Consider the following 18,023-nt stretch of genomic DNA (forward strand, 5'->3'; position numbering starts at 1 on the left):
TTGTCATCAGTTTTAAATGATGGATTACAACATGTTATTTGCAAGCCTCGTGGTAACCTGAAATCAAAAAACTTCTAACAGACACACAAAAAGGCAAGAAATTAAAACATACCACCAGAGAAAATCACCTTTACAAAAAGGAAAAGAGGAAGGAAAGAAAGAAGAGAAGATTAGAAAACAAATTTTAAAATGGCAAGAGTAAATTCTCATCAACGATAACATTGAATGTAAATGGACTAAATCTTCCGATCAAAAGACATAAAGTAGATAAAAAAAAAAAAAGCAAGTGAATGGATAAAAAAGCAAGCCCCAACTATCTTCTCCCTGTAAGAAACAAACTTCACATATAAAGACACACATAGGCTGAAAATAAAGGGATGAAAAAAGATAGTCCATGCAAATTGAAACTGAAAAAAAAAAAAAAACAGAAACAAAGAAGGTCATTTCATATTGATAAAGGGGTAGATTTAACAAGGGAATACAACAATCGTAAATATATATGCATCCAACACTGGAGCATCCACATATATAAAGCAAATATTCTTAGAGCTAAAGAGAGAGATAGACCCAATGACATTCTTCACAGAGATTGAAAAAATAATCCTGTAATTTATATGGAACCATGAATGACCCAGAAGAGCCAAAGCCATCCTGAGCAAAAAGAACAAAACTGGAAAAATTATATTACCTGACTTCGACTGATACCAGTGAGTGATAGCAACCAAAACAGCATTCTGCTGGCATAAAAATAGACGCAGAAACCAATGGAACAGAATAGACCACCCAGAAATAAGACCATATATCTACAGTTAGCTAATTTTTGACAAATATGCCTTCAATAAAGGGTCCTGGGAAAACTGGATAACTGTATGCAGAAGAATGAAACTAGAACTCTATCTCACACCATATACAAAAAATCAAATCAAAATGGGTTAAACACTTAAATTTAAGAATTCAAAACTATGAAAACTACTAAAAGAAAATATTGAAGAAACTCTCCAGGACATTGGTCTGGGCAATGATTTCTTGGTCACTACTCTACAAGCACAGACACATAAAGCAAAAATGGACATATATAATTATAACAAGTTTAAAAGCTTCTGCACAGCAAAGGAAACAACAACGTGAAGAGATGACCTACAGCATGGGAGAAAACATTTTCAAACTCTTCATCTGACAAGGGATTAATAACAGAATATATAAGTAACTCAAACACTTAATAGGAAATCATCTAACAATTTGATCAAAGATCAAACAATCTGATTTTTAAAATGAGCAAAAGATCTGGATAGACTTTCCTCAAAGAAGACATATAAAAGGCAATCAGGTATAAGAAAAGGTGCTCAGCATCACTGATCATCAGAGAGATGCAATTCAAAACTACAATGAGATATCTTATCCCACTTAAAATGGCTTTTATACAAAAGACAGGCAATAACAAATGCTGGCAAGTTGTGGAGAAAAGGGAACTCTCATACACTGTTGGTGGGCATGTACATTGTACAACCACTATAAAGAACAGTAGGGAGGTTCTTCAAAAAATCTAAAAATAGAACTTCCATATGATCCAACAATCCCACAGCTAGGTGTATACTCAAAAGAAAGGAAATCAGTATATAAAAGAGATATCTACACTTCTATGTTTATTGCAGTACTCTTCACGATAGCCAAGATTAATAGCAACCTAAGTGTCCATCAGCAGACAAATAGATAAAGATGTGGTACATATACACAATGGAGCACTATTCAGCCACAAAAAAGAATGAGATCTTTTCATTTGCACCAACAGGGATGAAACGGGAATATTATGTTGAGTGAAATATGCCTGACACAGAAAGACAAACTTATGTTCTCACTCATTTTTGGGAGCTAAAATTTAAAACATTTGAACTCATGGAGATAGTAGAATGGTGGTTGCCAGAGGCCAGGAAGGGTAACAGCGGATGAGGGAGTGAAGATGGTTCATGGGTGCAAAAATATAGGTAGATAGAATGAATAAGATCTAGTATGTGATAACATTACAGGGTGACTACAGTCAACAATAATTTCCTGTGCATTTTAAAATAACTGTAACAGTACAATTGGAATGTTTATAATGCAAAATTATGATACATTCTTAAGAGATGATGGATGCTCCATTTACCCTGATGTGATTATTAAGCACTGTATGCCTGTATCAAAATATCTCATGTACCCCATAAATATATACACATACCGTGTACCTATAAAAGTTTAAAATAAATGAAATATAATAGCATCATGGAGAGACAGTAAATGTGATAAGATGTTAATGATTGAAAACATGTGAGCTTTTAATACTATTGCAACTCTTCCATAAGTTTGAAATTATTTCCAAATAAAAATATATATCTAAAGACTATGTATATTTCATCAATTTTCATAATGTGCTTTCACGCAAATAAATCACATACAGATACACATAAGAAAGAATAAGAGCTGAGAAGGTAGGGTTATTGAGTATAGAGAACTCTTTTTTGGAATTTTGCTGTGAAATAAAGGGGAGATATGAAACAGTGGCTGGAGATGTCGGCATTAAGAAGCTTTGCGGTAATTGCTGTTATTTGAATGAGTGACATTAAAGCAAGTATATAATAGAAAATGAGGAAAATTCAATTGAGGAAGGACAATGGATGAGTCATGAGAAAGAGACAATATTTTCAGAAGCAAAACCCTTCCACAGCCAAGTAGTAATGAGTTCTTGTGCCTACATAGGGCTTGGCCTTATATTACAGCATGGACAGTTCATCTACTGTAATGGAAGGGACAGCCCAGGTGTGAATGTAATTAGTTTAGTCTATTTGATGTTAGAGGGACAAGAAGTGCTTTTCTAAGAGCTCTTATTTTCTCATTACAATTAGAAGGAAGGTCTCCAGCTACAATTGAAAAGGGGGAGGAATGATGAAAATGTAAGATTACTACAAAGACAAAGCAGAACTGCAAGAAAGCAGAGCTCAGAGGAAGAAAGCAACAATAATGTCAGCAAACATGTGTTTATAAATAAACCATGAAGCTACTTTACTTTTAAGAGGAAATAAAACTATTTAGTCATGCATCACTTAACGATGGGGTTACATTCTGAGAAATGTATTGTTAGGTGATTTTTGTGGTTGTGCAAATATCGTAGAGTGTACTTAAACCTAGATGGTGTAGCCTACTACACACCTACCCTATATGGTATAGCCTATTGCTCCCAGGCTACAACCCTACACAGCATGTTGCTGTACCCAATGCGGTAGGCAGTTGTAACACAATGCTATTTGTGTATCCAAACAGATCTAAACATTCAAAAAGGTAGAGTAAAAATATGGTTTTATAATCCTATGGAGCCACCATTGTATATGTAGTCTGTCACTGATGAAAATGTCATTATATAGCACATAACTGTGTTTATTTTTTATTTTTAGAGGCCCATAAGTGGGTAAAAGGTTCCTAAGGACAAAGATCTCTACAAATCTGCAGACTGTACATCTGTAAGAATAGAAGAGTGATTCCTTATTCACATCATCACTGATCTAATAACTACTCTGGCTTCCAAGATGCTTCAAAACTAAACTCAGCAAAAGTACAGCCCAAATATGTGGCAGAAGTTGAACTGAGCTCGTTAAGTTTCATGTTATGTATATCCTTTAATATAGCCTTTTAATGCCAGTAAGTGTGTCATGCATAGATGAAATGCTAAACTGTCTTATGGTTTAGCAGTGTTGGTCTTGGTCTCAGATGGGTATTTGGAACTCAGCCTCCCGTAAGACTTTTCTTCTCTGCCAAAACCTGCTTAGTCACCATCTAGGGTACCCCAGGGTTTTGTTGCTGTCCCCACACAAATTTACTTGAGAAGGTATTTGCTGTCCTAGGCCAAGAGCTAAGTACCAATCAATCTATTTCTGAGGAAAAGAACATAAGTTAGTCATATAGTGCCAGCATGTCTGAGGAAAATGCTTTTAATCAAATAATACTGAAATGCACAATAAGAAATTGAGAAGAGACTGGGATTCCACTAAGATGCTTCCCACCCATCAAAAATATGATGATCTACCAAAGCCTTTATGCTTCAATCACAGAAACCAATTCAAGCTTAGACCCAGATTTAAGGATGGTCCAAAGATTATGCCACTAGCCGTATGTAAAGTTAAATAATAGTACAAATCCTGTTTCTCAGTTGCATGAGCTATGTTTCCAATACTCAGTAGTCACATGTGGCTAATAGCTACCATATTAGTGCAGATATAGAACATTTTGTCATCACAGAAAGCTCTATCAGGTAGCACCGGTCCAAACCATGGAAAGCCCCTGTGGTTTACTTCATTTTTTAAATTGTTACTGGTCCCAGGGAAGCATAAAGAAATATGAACTTCTGCTGTAACCACAGAACTACCTTGGACTTCCAGCTGACCCCAAACTGGATCTCTGAGCTTTCCCAATCTGGATCTGACTCAGGATAGACCCACATCAACCATCAGAGTTTAGGAGGAGGAGGAAGCAACACTTACCTCAAATGACAAAGTGATGCCTGGGAAAGTCCTTTTAAAACTATGAAGTCCTGTGCAAAAATATTCTCCCTATTCCCTAAGCAATTGCCTTCACTTTGTTGTAGGGCTCTCCCTAGATTATTATATTCATTGTTGGACTCTAGAGCTTGAGATAAATGCAGAAAATTTGGAGGCAGTTCAGAGCAGACACTCAAAGATGATGAAAGGTTTGAGAAATAAAATTTTGTGGCTCAAAAAACAAAAGTCATCCATCCTGGAAGAAAATTGTAAGATTATCTTCAAGCATAAGCATACATATTATATAGAGAATTATGTCCAGCTACTTTGAAAAGCTGCAGACAGAATAGAAGAATTAAATTAAATTAAATTAACAGCATGAAAGTGAATTTCCTGATGATAATGGCTGTGCTGAAACAGGCTATTAAAGAAGTTTAAGAAATCTTCTCTGGATGTTTTTGAAAGCAGAAAAGTTTCCATGTGAACATTTTCCAGTAATGACTCCTTCTGAGGAAAGCAGTCAGACATAATTCATGATGTATACAATCTCATGTTTTGTAACATGTGCAAATCTGGTCCCAGCTGGTAGGCCTAGGGATTGCTTCTGGCTCCTAGTATACTACCTATAGCCAGGCATGTGGCTACTATGAGAGCCCTATTCAGCAAAGATACTGTATTCTCAGAGTAATTATACTAGAAGATAAAGTCCCTGTTTCCCCAGAACCCACTTCTCCTTTCCTTATAACATATCCCATTATTTTTCTTACAGTTCCATCCTTCTCCTATCCTACACAGCCCCAGTCTGGTTAATCAGAGCATCCATTCTCCCTGGCCACAGTGATTGTCTCGGAAGTAACAAGTAACCCAAGTCAATCCAGTACGGTTCGAATCCAGGACATTTTTGTTGTTGTTGTTGTTCAAACTGTTGGGAGCAGATAATCACTCTCTGTGACATATTTAGAAATATAAGATTTAAGCCTGGTTCTAGTGGTCTGGGTTGAGTTGCCATTCCATACAGAGTACAACAACAAAGTGATCCTGCAGGAAATTCTGTTAAATTTCTCCAGAGTGAAAGCATTGGCTTTCCTGCCAGGAAGCAAGTAGCTAGAGATGGTGAGCAACCTGCTAAGCCACAGAGCTAGAGAAGGGGAGAGAAGGAAAGAAGGAAAAGAAGGCCACTCTTTGGTACACATGCTTTCTCAATTCATCACCTTCTTTACAGCACCATACTGTCTCCTTCAATGGTCCTTGGCCCTATCACAGTTCTTTGGAACAAATAAGCAGTGTCCTCCTAAACAGTTATCTCTGTCCTTAATTCAGTTATCAATGCTCCATGCTTTCCCTCTGCTAAACATTTACTCAAACTTCTCAACCACTGATGTCCTCTTTCCTATTTGTCCTTCGAGGTTTTGTTTGTTTGTTTGTTTGTTTTTGTGTTGTTGTTGTTGTCATTGTTTTGAGACGAGTCTCGCTCTGTCACCCAGGCTGGAGTGCAATCTTGACTCACTGCAATCTCCGCCTCCCGAGTTCAAGCCATTCTCCTGCCTCTGCCTCCCGAGTAGTGGGATTACATGCGTGCACCATCACGGTCAGCTAATTTTCGTATTTTTAGTAGAGGCAGGGTTTCGCCATGTTGCCCAGGCTAATCTCGAACTCTTGGCCTTAAGTGATCCACCAACCTCGGCCTCCCGAAGTGCTGGGATTACAGGTGTGAGCCACTGTGCTGGCCCTTCGAGTATTTTTGTTGTTGTTGTTTACCATCATTTTAGAGTGGTTTCAGGAAGGCAATAAATGTTCATGGTCAATCCATCATCTTTAAACTACTTTTATGTTAAGAACAAGACAAAATATAAAGAAGAATAAAAATAGAATGAAGGAGAAAGAAAGAATTAAAGCAAGACATAATGTCTGCTAGCTGTTATCATGAACATAATGGCAGGAACTAGGATGCACTTACTCCATCAGCTCTGGAAACCCATTATGCACTCGGAAATCCTCAGAGTAACAATGCTTCAGTGAGGCTGGAGACCAAATCCTGCTGGGTCCAGGCAGACACCCAGTCTGTAGATGTTTGAAACTGAAATTTTCCCCTGGTCCAGTGAGGGTGATAACTGCTTTAATTTGGTTGTTTTGTCTTTCTTTTTTTTTTTTTTCTGCTTTTGGATTGATTTCAGGTCTCTTAGGCATTTTGTTTGTTTAACAAATATTTACTAAGCAACTAATAGGCACACACAGTATTATTGCCTAAAATACAATAAGGAAGACTCAAATGTTGCTTCAAACAAAAATTTCAATTTTTGGGAGAAAGTAACCTTTCTATGAAATTATTTTGAAAGAGGAGGGCAAAGCAGGGAAGGAGTGGAGACGGAGATGGGGTGGGTGGGGCAGTGGTTATAGGAACAAGAGGAAATGTTTGGGAGGAGTCAACCCTCTGGGGCCAAATTGGAACACTAGTGTTTCCAGATGTCTCTTTAAAATCCCGTCTCACTAGCAGGATTAATATTGGAGAGACTTACCCAGATTTGAGGGTGGAAGAATTGGCCTGGTGAAGGTATTATTACGAAAATACACAATTTCACTCTATTCTTGAGCTATAATCTACAATATTTTGTGACCCTTCACTTCCTCATTTAAAATCTCAAAGATTGTTTTCAGTTCTAAAATTTTCATCTTTGAACCCAAATTCTGGCTTCTGGGCAATCCTCCCATAGTCTTTCTATTTATATCACATCCTGTTCCCAAGCCATTGAATTTTTTTACTCTGATTTGAAATTCAACATTACTTATATCAGTCCCACCCTAAACATATTTTTTCTTCCCCATTTATTCTTAAGGTTGAAATAAAGTTCAAATGAAACCTGGCAACACATAAACCTAAAGAAAATAAGTAAATAATTTATTTTCTGGTATAGAGGAAACTATTTATAGTTAGAAATAAACCAAATGTTCTCAAATCTATGAGTGGAATTATATTAATTATATTTTTTTCAAGAATATTCTGAAATGGGATTTTTCTGACCTAAATGAATCATACAACTGTTATGACAATAGCCCTCCCAAGCTGAGGAAGCCCAGATTTTTTGATACTATAATGTACTGCAGAGTCATCTATCATATAATTTGAACAACAATATCTAATTGTGTTTTCCTTCATAACCAAAAAGAGCATCGTAAAATTGGATGAGTTTTGAAATGGTCAGGAATTCTTCATTTTTGTTCTCTGAGTATTAGAATCATCCAAGATTATACCCAAAGACACTTTAATTATAATGATAACATTCACTGAAAAAAAAAAAAAAAAAAGTGCTATGTAAGCAGGGCATCCCATCTTTTTTTCTGCATTATGACACACATGAAAGCTGATTACATTTGCACAGCATGCTGGGATCAACATAGAGTTGCCTCAGCGAGAGGCAACAAACCTAATGGTGGTAGGCACCTGCTAGTTGTAAAACTGGTATTGCAGGACTCCGGTTACACATCCAAGACATTAGAGAAGTTTAGGAGTAGAGCATAGACTTTCCTTAGAGGGTTGCCTAAAACTCCCTTTACTCTTCTTCTTAATCCGGACACCTATCTCTCTACTCCTACCTCACTCCCCGGCAAAACTGCATTTTTGCCCAAGGTGGGCTAAGTATACATAATTTTATTTTTACATTGGTTTAGCACATTTTAAAAATCAAAAGAAAATAACACATGAAAATAGAATGTGGGTGTTTTGCATTAGAGTAAGTTGGTTGCATTATGCATATGATTTTAGAGATAGAGCTGCTATGAGGAATTGGCAATAAAATTGCTGACCTGCATAGTCTATGTTTAGTGATCATATCAACCGTAAGTTCTCAATGTGTTATCATCCATGTGACTTGAGTTGCATATCTAATCAAAAGCCCACCGAGACATTATGAATTCAAGAAAAATATCTATATTATTACCCAGGAGATTAATAAAATTTCCTAAATTCTCTGTTCATGGCCACCTACTAACTTAGTTTTATGAAAGATGTTATAAAGATAATTAAATTAGATGCTAGCTAGTGACTGCTATTGTACAGGACTTTCATTTCCATTTTATAGAACAAAAGAGTGTTGAAAAAGAGAGTTGTGGTAAATGGTATATATCTTGCTTCCTTTTGCAGAAATTAATTTTGCAATTTAAAAGAAAAATATAATTATCATGAAGTCTTTAGAAAATAAGTAAAGGAAGGCCTATGGTAACTTCCTCAGGTGACTTAATTCAAAGACCTTTTTCTTTTCTTTTCTTTTCTCTCTTTTTTTTTTTTTTTTTTTTTTTTTTTTTTCTTGAGACGGAGTTTCGCTTTTGTTGCTTAGGCTGGAGTGCAATGGCAAGGTCTCAGCTCACCACAACCTCCACCTCCCAGGTTCAAGTGATTCTCCTGCCTCAGCCTCCTGAGTAGCTGGGATTACAGGCATGTGCCACCATGCCCAGCTAATTTTTTGTATTTTTAGTAGAGACAGGGTTTCTTTATGTTGGTCAAGCTGATCCACCCGCCTTGGCCTCCCAAAGTACTGGGATTACAGGCATGAGCCACTGTGCCCAGCGACCTTTTTCTTATAAAATAAAACATAGGTTCAAAATTCTAACAAAATGTAATGATGGCTAGAATGTATTAAGTTCTGGGTGCCAGATTTCATGCCAACAATTTTCCAAAACCTTCCAAACTCATTTCATCTTCAGAACAATTTTATGAGGTGGGCACATTTGTCTTTATCATACAAACAAGAAAGCTGAAACTAAACAAAATTACTTGGCCAGTCTGTGGATGTAGATAGAAGCAGCAGAGGTTGGGCAAGATTAAGAAGCAACTTGTCTGATCCAAGTGCCTGCAATCTTGATCACATTGCCTTAGGCCCCACCATTGCAAAAAATCAACCTAACAAACTAGCTCATTTTACAATTATATTGACCAAATTTCAGGAGTTCCCAAACTTTGTTCTACGTTAGAATCACTTGGGAAAATTTTATGATTCCTATTCTCATCCCCTACCTATTAAATCATCATGCCTGGTAGAGTTAGGGGCAACCAAATATCAGTATTATTACAGATTCCTAGGTGATTCCCTTTGCCACAAAATTTGGGGACCACTGACCAATGCTGATTTTGGAGGTCTCAGCTTACAGCTGGTCCTATAGTCCTAAATTTCACTTAGGAGAAAACATTGTGCTTCAGTTTCTGGAGCTAGACACTTAAATATAGGCTATAACTAGTCCCTATATGTGTAAATCTTCTCATCTCCCACCTCCAACAACAACAAAAAAAAGTCTACAAGTGCACTATTTAATTATTAGGAGATGCACAGGTGGACTGGGCAATGGTAGCATTTTTTTTAATGCACTAGAGCAATATTGGCTAAGCATACAGAGAAGGGAGAAGAGATTTGGCAATTAGCAGTTATTTTGATACTGTTAGCCAAATAGGAAAATTAGATCCCCCCAAAATCCACTTTGGAATCCAATTTTCCAATTTATTTGACTCTTTACCATGATCAAATTAGTCAACTAATTGCCTTTTCACTTGCCCTATGTATTCCAGGATATTATAAATGAAAATTTTAAAACTTTTTGCTATTTTTGCAGAAGATAGAAATTTAAAAGAAACTTACAAGTCATTTGGGCCAAGCCCTTCATTTTAAGCTGAGGAAGTGAGACTACAGATTACTGCCTTATTCTCCCAACAAAGCAACGGCGGCTCTCAGGGCCTCCTGCTACAGCTTACTATCTCAGGAAAAAACCCAGGGGTGACACAATGCCTAAAGGGAGCTGTTGGGATTCTAGGCAGAGGCTGTATCTCTGGGGAGGGACATGTGATTCTGATACCCACGATGTTTGAATCCCTTGGGTCAGTGATGCATTCTATTTATAGAAAAATATGGAAAAACACAACATAGTATATAGAAATATATTTCTATATTCAGAATATAGAATATACAAAATAAATACAGAAAACAATATGAATATAGAAAACAAAATAAAACATATTTCGAAGAAAGGTTGTCTATCAGAAGTCACTCTCAGAATTGGCTATGTTACAGATACTTGACCTTTCTATGGTGACTCAGCTACCTTCCTAACTAAGGCCTTTCAGGGGAGGGACTAAGGAGTCAAAGCCCCTGCTCTCAACGCCCTACAGATCGTGAGGTGTTAAGAAGGTGGACTCCTTCCTTGGCATCAGTGCCTACAATCTAGGGCACCCACTTGCAGGCCTAGATGATTTGTGACCTCAGAATTGTTGTGGTTCCTGGACCTTTGTTGATGTAGTTTACTTTGCATCCCTCAGGCAAAACTAGAGGAGCTGGGCAAGGAAGGGAAGAGGGAGTCAGGCCAGAAGTAGCGTCTTGGGGTTTCTACCTCTGATCTTCCCTGCACAACTGTAGTGTATCATTCTGGCTTCCAAAAGTGTAATTACTTATTTTTTTTTAACTACAATTATTCTCTTAAGAGCATCTATATAGAGGGGAAAAGGAACATTTAGCCAACCAAACTTAAGTTTTCCCTTGAATTACAAAAAAAAAAAGTGTCATGATTATTCACTTTATAGAAGCAAAACCTTACTGTGTCTTAATATGACCAAATAAAACTTAACCAAAAAAAAAAAAAAGAAAAGAAAACAGGGCCAGGCACAGTGGCTCACACCTGTAATCCCAGCACTTTGGGAGGCAAAGGTGGGTGGATCACCTGAGGTCGGGAGTTCCAGACCAGCCTGACCTACATGGAGAAACCTGTCTCTACTAAAAATACAAAATTAGCCAGGTGTTGTGGCAGGCGCCTGTAATCCCAGCTATTCAGGAGGCTGAAGCAGGAGCGTCACTTGAACCTGGGAAGAAGAGGTTGTGGTGAGTCGAGATCACGCCGTTGCACTCCAGCCTGTGCAACAAGAGTGGAACTCCATCAAAAAAAAAAAAAAAAAAAAAAAAAAAGTTCATTAATGACTGTACTACCAATAGATTCATTACCATGCTAGAAATGCTTCATTTACTACCCATGGTAAGTGCTGTAGAACAGCACTACACTATTAAAGAGACTGTAATTGCATTAATGCAGGTTAAGATACTAGTTAGTTCTTTTGGCAAATCACTGGATTTGTTTGAATTGAACTTACTGTGAACAAAACCCCTGGCTTTTTTTCCACATCTTAGACCAGTCAACATGGCTCTTTCAAAACACACCTGAATAGAATTGGTTTATTTGTGTACACTTTTTTATTGGCTCCACACAAATGTGCTATCTAGGATGCTAGAAGTAGGTGGGTTGTCTTTCCTGTGTCTGTATTTGGGCCTTTATAAATCTCTATATATGTAAACTGTCCTCTCCTTTTAATATCCATCTATCTCTCCCCACAGATGACTAATAGAAAACTTATCCACCTTCAGCTGAAAAGCTCCCTTCATCTCTTTTTCTTTATTTTATGGTTCTGGGCAAAAGCCCATTACCCACCCCTTAAAACTCTGAAATTTTGATTCTATCCATCCCAAGCCCATCTCTCCCTATGCCAAATCCTTCCTTCTATTACTCTCTTTGGTGACAATGCATTTGTAGGAAGAAGACAAAATTCCTATTAAAAAAGATGACTCAAGCTTGCTTCCATAACATAGGACAGCCATATAAATGATGGCTTTGTTGTTTAGTTTCATTTAGTTAAATGTAGGTAGGCCCTAGAGCTCAGTTAGAATTGGAATGGTTAAGAAAATGAAGAAATAAAATCTTTTGCATAATTAAGAATTGTTAGAAATAATGTTTCCGTGGAAGTCAAGGGAGACAAAGAATTGGGGGTCCTAGGACTGGAAGAGAAGCTTTAGAAGAAAGATTTAAATAGAGGGCAAGAAAGCCCTGAGGGGGAGAAAAGGGAAAAGTGAAAGCAAGAATACCCCTCAGATAAGGATATTTAGGGCACTTTAAAAAAAGTAACAGTGCTGAAGAGGTTGTTTATGAGTGCACCAACCGGCCACCTCTGTCCCTTTCCCAGATGATCCGGAAGATGAAGCTTCCTGGCCTGAAAAACAAAAAGTCCGTGGTTGTGGGAACCACAACAGATGACGTTGCAGGTTCAGGAGATGCCCAAACTGAAGGCGTGTGCCCTGCGCGTGACCAGCCAGGCCGCAGCCACATTCTCAGGGCAGGGGGCAAGAACCTCACTTTCCACCAGCTGGCCCTGGACTTCCCCAGGGGCCGCAGCAGCGTCCTGCTCTCAGATCCTCACAGGGGTGGGGAGGTGTACCGGCATTTCGGCAAGGCCCTGGGAACCCCGCACAGCCACACCAAACCCTACCTCCGCTCCAAGGGCAGGAAGTTCCAGCGTGCCAGAGGCCACGGGCCAGCCAAGGCTACCAAAACTAACCCTGGATCCTACCTTCTTATTAAAAAGATTGTGAATTTTGTCAAAGGCCTTTTCTGCATCTATTGAGATAATCATGTGGTTCTTGACTTTGGTTCTGTTTATATGCTGGATTATGTATATTGATTTGCGAATGTTGAACCAGCCTTGCATCCCAGGGATGAAGCCCACTTGATCATGGTGGATAAGCTTTTGATGTGCTGCTGAATCTGGTTTGCCAGTATTTTATTGAGGATTTTGCATCGATGTTCATCAGGTATACTGGTCTAAAATTCTCTTTTTTTGTTGTGTCTCTGCCAGGCTTTGGTATCAGGATGATGTTGGCCTCATAAAATGAGTTAGGGAGGATTCCCTCTTTTCTATTGATTGGAATAGTTTCAGGAGGAATGGTACCAGCTCCTCCTTGTACCTCTGGTAGAATTCAGCTGTGAATCCATCTGATCCCTAGAACTTAAAGTATAATAATAAAAAAAAAAGTAAAAAGATTGTGGATGCTCACGAAAAGTATTATCTGTGGTCAAGAAGGATTAGGGGAACTATCTTTATCTAGTCAGAGATAAGAGACCCTCTCTTTTATCTGGTCAGAGATCCTCCTTTTCGGCACCATTTTCTAATGGATTGCATAAAATATGAAGCTACCTGTACTTGTAACAACAGAGAGAGCAAATTATCCTCTGTAAATTACTAAGATAAGTAAAGGAAAGAATGTTAACTGAAACTATTAATCATGAGGTGAGAACCGAGAGAGTTCCAGAGAAGAGCTGTCATAGCACTAAGTGAAAGTCATTTATCAACGTGGAAGGCATGAGTGCAAATATGTAGGGAGGCTCTTCATATAAATAAAAAGGAAAGGACCTGCACCCTGGAGGAAGGTTCCAGCTGATATGATAAGGGGGGTGACTTCATATGTCAGATCATCCATTTGAGGAGGTAAAAATCTGGAATAATGTGCCCCAAGACAGACACCCTTTTCAGAATTCTGTGAAGGTGACTTCTTTGGAGTCACTTGGAGTTGTCTTGTTACCTTTCGGGTTTTTTTTTTCTAAGACAAGGTCCCCCTGGAGTGCGATGGCACAATTATAGCTCACTACTGCAGCCTCCAACTCTTGAGTTCAAGCAATCCTCATACCTCAGCCTCCTGAGAAGCTAGGAATTCAGGTGGACACCACCATGCCTGACTAATTTTTATTATTTTTTGGTAGAGAGCAAGTCTTGCTCTGTTGCCCAGGCTGGTCTCAGATACCTGGACTCAAGCAATCCTGTCTGAGCCTCCCAAAGTGCTGAGATTACAAGCATGAGCAACTGCATCTGGTCTGGCCTGTTGCTTATTGTGTCACCTTTCTCCCCTTCATTTCATTACTCTTGCTTTTGTTCTTCAGAGAAACACAGGGGTGTGAGAAATAATAAGCAACCTATTAAGCAGTCATTTAAAGAAGCCAAGCTCTGATTTTTTCTAGATTCTTAGGATCATATTGGCACTATTTGTCTAACAAAGAAAGTTAATTGCAACCTTAATATAGTTTTTAAAATTACTTACTGTCTGTGATGCAAATAAAATGCAAGCAATATGAAGACAAGGATTTGATCCTTATTGTTCAATGCTTTGTGCCCAGCACCTAGAAAAATGTCTAGACAATGCAGTAGGAGTTATTAATAAATTATTTTAGGCAGATAGAGAGGAAAAGGGGTCCTTGGGAAGTTTTCATTTTTTTTAAAGCATCTCCAGAAAAGTTCCCTATAAAGTGCCCTGTTCTTAGAGCCAGGCTGGCAACCTTTGATATGCAAAAACAGGCCATTAGAAACTGGGTCCACCCAAACATGGTGATGCCCACGGCCTTCTTGCCCTTGCCCCACATATTCCTGGCAACATGGCCACCCCCACATATCTGCACGTGTGTAGAACATCATGGCACCGTTCATTTCCATATTAGGGTGGGAGGGCCAGCTTTTTCACGGGCTACGTGAATGACATGCCTGGTCAAATCAATCCCCTGAGCCCTATGCAAATCAGACACTGCTTCCTCTAGCCTTTACATGTATCTGGCTGGTATCCACTGCACTTGGGGTTCCCTCTCTCTACTTTGGAGCCTGGCTGCCTCTCTGTATGGGGGAGCTTCTTCCTTCTGCCTTCCTTCTTCTTTCTTGCTTATTAAACTCTCCGCTCCTTAAAACCACTCCATGTGTGTCCATGTTGTTTTATCTCATTCGAGTCCAGACGAAGAACCTGGTGTTCCTCTACTAATTGGAGCCGTATCAATGATAGGTGTTAAAAACTATTTACTAAATGGGATGAATGAATGTTCGTGTGTCTCTATTATTCTCAAACCTTAGGCAGGTATCTATTACATAAAACAGCCCAGTGTTAGTGGTGCTTTGCTGAATGCAGGTAGGAGAGCAGTGGCCATGTGCAGGGCAAAGGTGACAGCTGCAGGAATCAAGAGCATAAATAGGAGTTAATAATGAAGAGGGAGGAGGAATTATGAGTAACAAGAGAACAGGAAGATATGGAAATATGGCCGTGGGAAGGGAGTGTGCTTTCTTTCCAATAGCACATGGATTATGTCACCAGCTAATTATTTGGATTAAAGAAAAGGATGAACCTGAAAATCAGGAATTTAGGAACAACTGAATGAATAAATTGTAAAACCATTCTTTCATTGTAGACAGACTCCCTTTCAGTTAAGACCTTCATCTCAACTGAAGATTTATAACAAGAGACCTAAACATCAATTACAACTTTTCAGATGAAGGCCCAAGAGTGAATTTCACCTTATCCCATTGTTAGTTCTTAAAACTAGACCAGCCCACCCGCACCATGAATTAATGGAAATGGCTGAAGTTTCACCAAGACTGCTTCCATGAACCCTCCTTTTACTTTTCTTTGTAATTGACAAATAATAATTGCATATATTATTTTTATGGGGTGCAATGTGATGTTTTACATATGTTTACATTATGAAATGATCATTTGTCCTCACCTTTTCCTTAATTGCTCTTCAACTCTGGTCCATGCTCTACCCAGTTCTTGGCCCAGCAGTGCTATCTTTGGTCTTTTAAATTTGAAATTAGTTATTGGTCTTCCCAGCATTTGAATCTTGGTTATACCCTTTGAGAAAAAGAGTGCTTGTTTCTCTGGTTTTGAATGGGAATCCATGTCCAGGTTGCAAATTCTTGGCAATCTTGACACCAGGTATCCTCTGCTGGATTGACCCCAAATTCTCTGTAAAGTAAGTTAGGGACAGATTAAGATAATCTATTTTTAAAACCCACAAGATTAAAGCAGATATATGTGAAAGTATTCAGGAAAAGACAAACAGTAAACATGTGTAATTTGTATTCAACAAAACTCGAGTGCTTTTACTAAGCACTATGGGCAAGTGCTGCTATTATGTCCTTTAATGTCTCTTCCAATTAGTGTTGGTAAAAACACTTTCTCTCTAACAGTAACCTGTTGGTCTATTACCTTCCTATACTTGATTTGAAGAGAGATGAGTAGTAATTTTCTTCCTGTTTTTTTTTTTGTTTGTTTGTTTGTTTTTTGGTTGCCTGTTGACTCTTTTGTCTCTTATTGTACGGTCTCTGTTGACTGTTCTTCCTTTTATTGTACAATTCTTTATTGTCCTGTCTCTCTCCCTTTCTCTCTCTCTCTCTGTCACATACACACACATACGCACACACACTGTCTCACACACACATGCACATACGTACTGCCTTAAGGACAATGCAATATTCACCATATTCTGCAGATTTTATCTCCATATTCATCACACTTACACTTTTAGCTTATAATTTGTTTCTCCTTGAGCAACGACCTCAGCCACTTCAGTGTTCTTATCACTAAACTGCTTTGATGCCATATTTACTGAGTTTGTTGCCTTAACTTCTTGGCATTTCTGTTTAACATCATCTACACACCAGGATAGTATATACCATCTCTCTCTCTCTCTCTTTTTTTTTTTTTTTTTTTTTTGAGACAGAGTTTCAGTCTTGTTGCCCAGGCTGGAGTGCAATAGCGCAATCTCAGCTCACCGCAATCTCTGCCTCCTGGGTTCAAGTGATTCTCCTGCCTCAGCATCCTGAGTAGCTGGGATTACAGGCATGCACCACCATGCCTGGCAAATGTTGTATTTTCAGTAGAGATGGGGTTTCTCCATGTTGGTCAGGCTGGTCTCAAACTCCCGACCTCAAATGATCTGCCCGCCTCGGCCTCCCAAAGTGCTGGGATTACAGGCGTGAGCCACCGCACCCAACCCAGATCTCACTTTTAATAGGCATTGCTATTTCTCTGAGATTCAACCATGTGCTCCTTACCTGCTCTATATCAAATTTCTCTGTGCTTCACCTGCCCTTTTTTTCACCCTCTGAAATGGGCATTCTAACTTCAGAGAGATCCCCAAGACTTCCAGGTCCTTGAATTCATTTCATCCTATCAGGGCCCTCTTTATGAAAGTGGAGTTTGTCCTCAGACTGAGCAGCATGGTCTACAATACTTCCCTTTCCACTAGACCACATGTCTTGGACCCTGACATTCTGCAGAACTGGACACCATTGTCTTCTATAAAGGGCTGCTACCATGGTTGGCTTTCTCCACTGCTGCTTCCTGGCCACTGAGGATTCTTAGAGGAAGATGCAGAGTAGTTCGGAACTAACTCAGCTTTGTTAATTTTCAACTGGATCCTCATACTGTTGCTTGATCTTTTCATTGTTTTCTCATTGACTCAGTAAATCCTCTCCTTACAGAAGATATTCCAGTCTCCAGTCACAAAATCAAACACAGATTGTTAGGGACCTTAGAAATTGAGCCTGGTTTCTTTACATTGTAAGTGAAGAATCTGAAACTTGTAGATTTGCCTGAGGTCAGTAGATATTCTGAGTCAGCTGAAACCCAGACATCCTGACTCCCACCTGATGCCAGGCTCCTAATTTTCCTCATGCTGCTTAAGTCCTGATTTCTGCCTGATCATTTAGTAGATGATCTTGCCTTCTATGTCACATGAAAGATCTGGGCCATCATCTTCAGTATACCTCAGCATTATCTTTTAAAAAAAATAAAAAACCCTGGCCTACAGAAGCATTATCGTTTCTTTCTTTCTTTCTTTCTTTCTTTCTTTCTTTCTTTCTTTCTTTCTTTCTTTCTTTCTTTCTTTCTTTTCTTTTCTTTCTTT

At 38.7% G+C, this 18,023-nt stretch overlaps 1 pseudogene; it reads left to right on the plus strand.

The window, feature by feature from the left end:
* Window positions 1-5,535: 5,535 nt before the first annotated feature.
* LOC108518496 (60S ribosomal protein L18-like) lies at window positions 5,536-12,860 on the plus strand (annotated as a pseudogene).
* Window positions 12,861-18,023: the final 5,163 nt, after the last annotated feature.

This window comes from Rhinopithecus bieti, unplaced genomic scaffold (genome assembly GCF_001698545.2).
Source record: "Rhinopithecus bieti isolate Rb0 unplaced genomic scaffold, ASM169854v2 scaffold_42380, whole genome shotgun sequence".
Classification (NCBI taxonomy): Eukaryota; Metazoa; Chordata; class Mammalia; order Primates; family Cercopithecidae; genus Rhinopithecus; species Rhinopithecus bieti.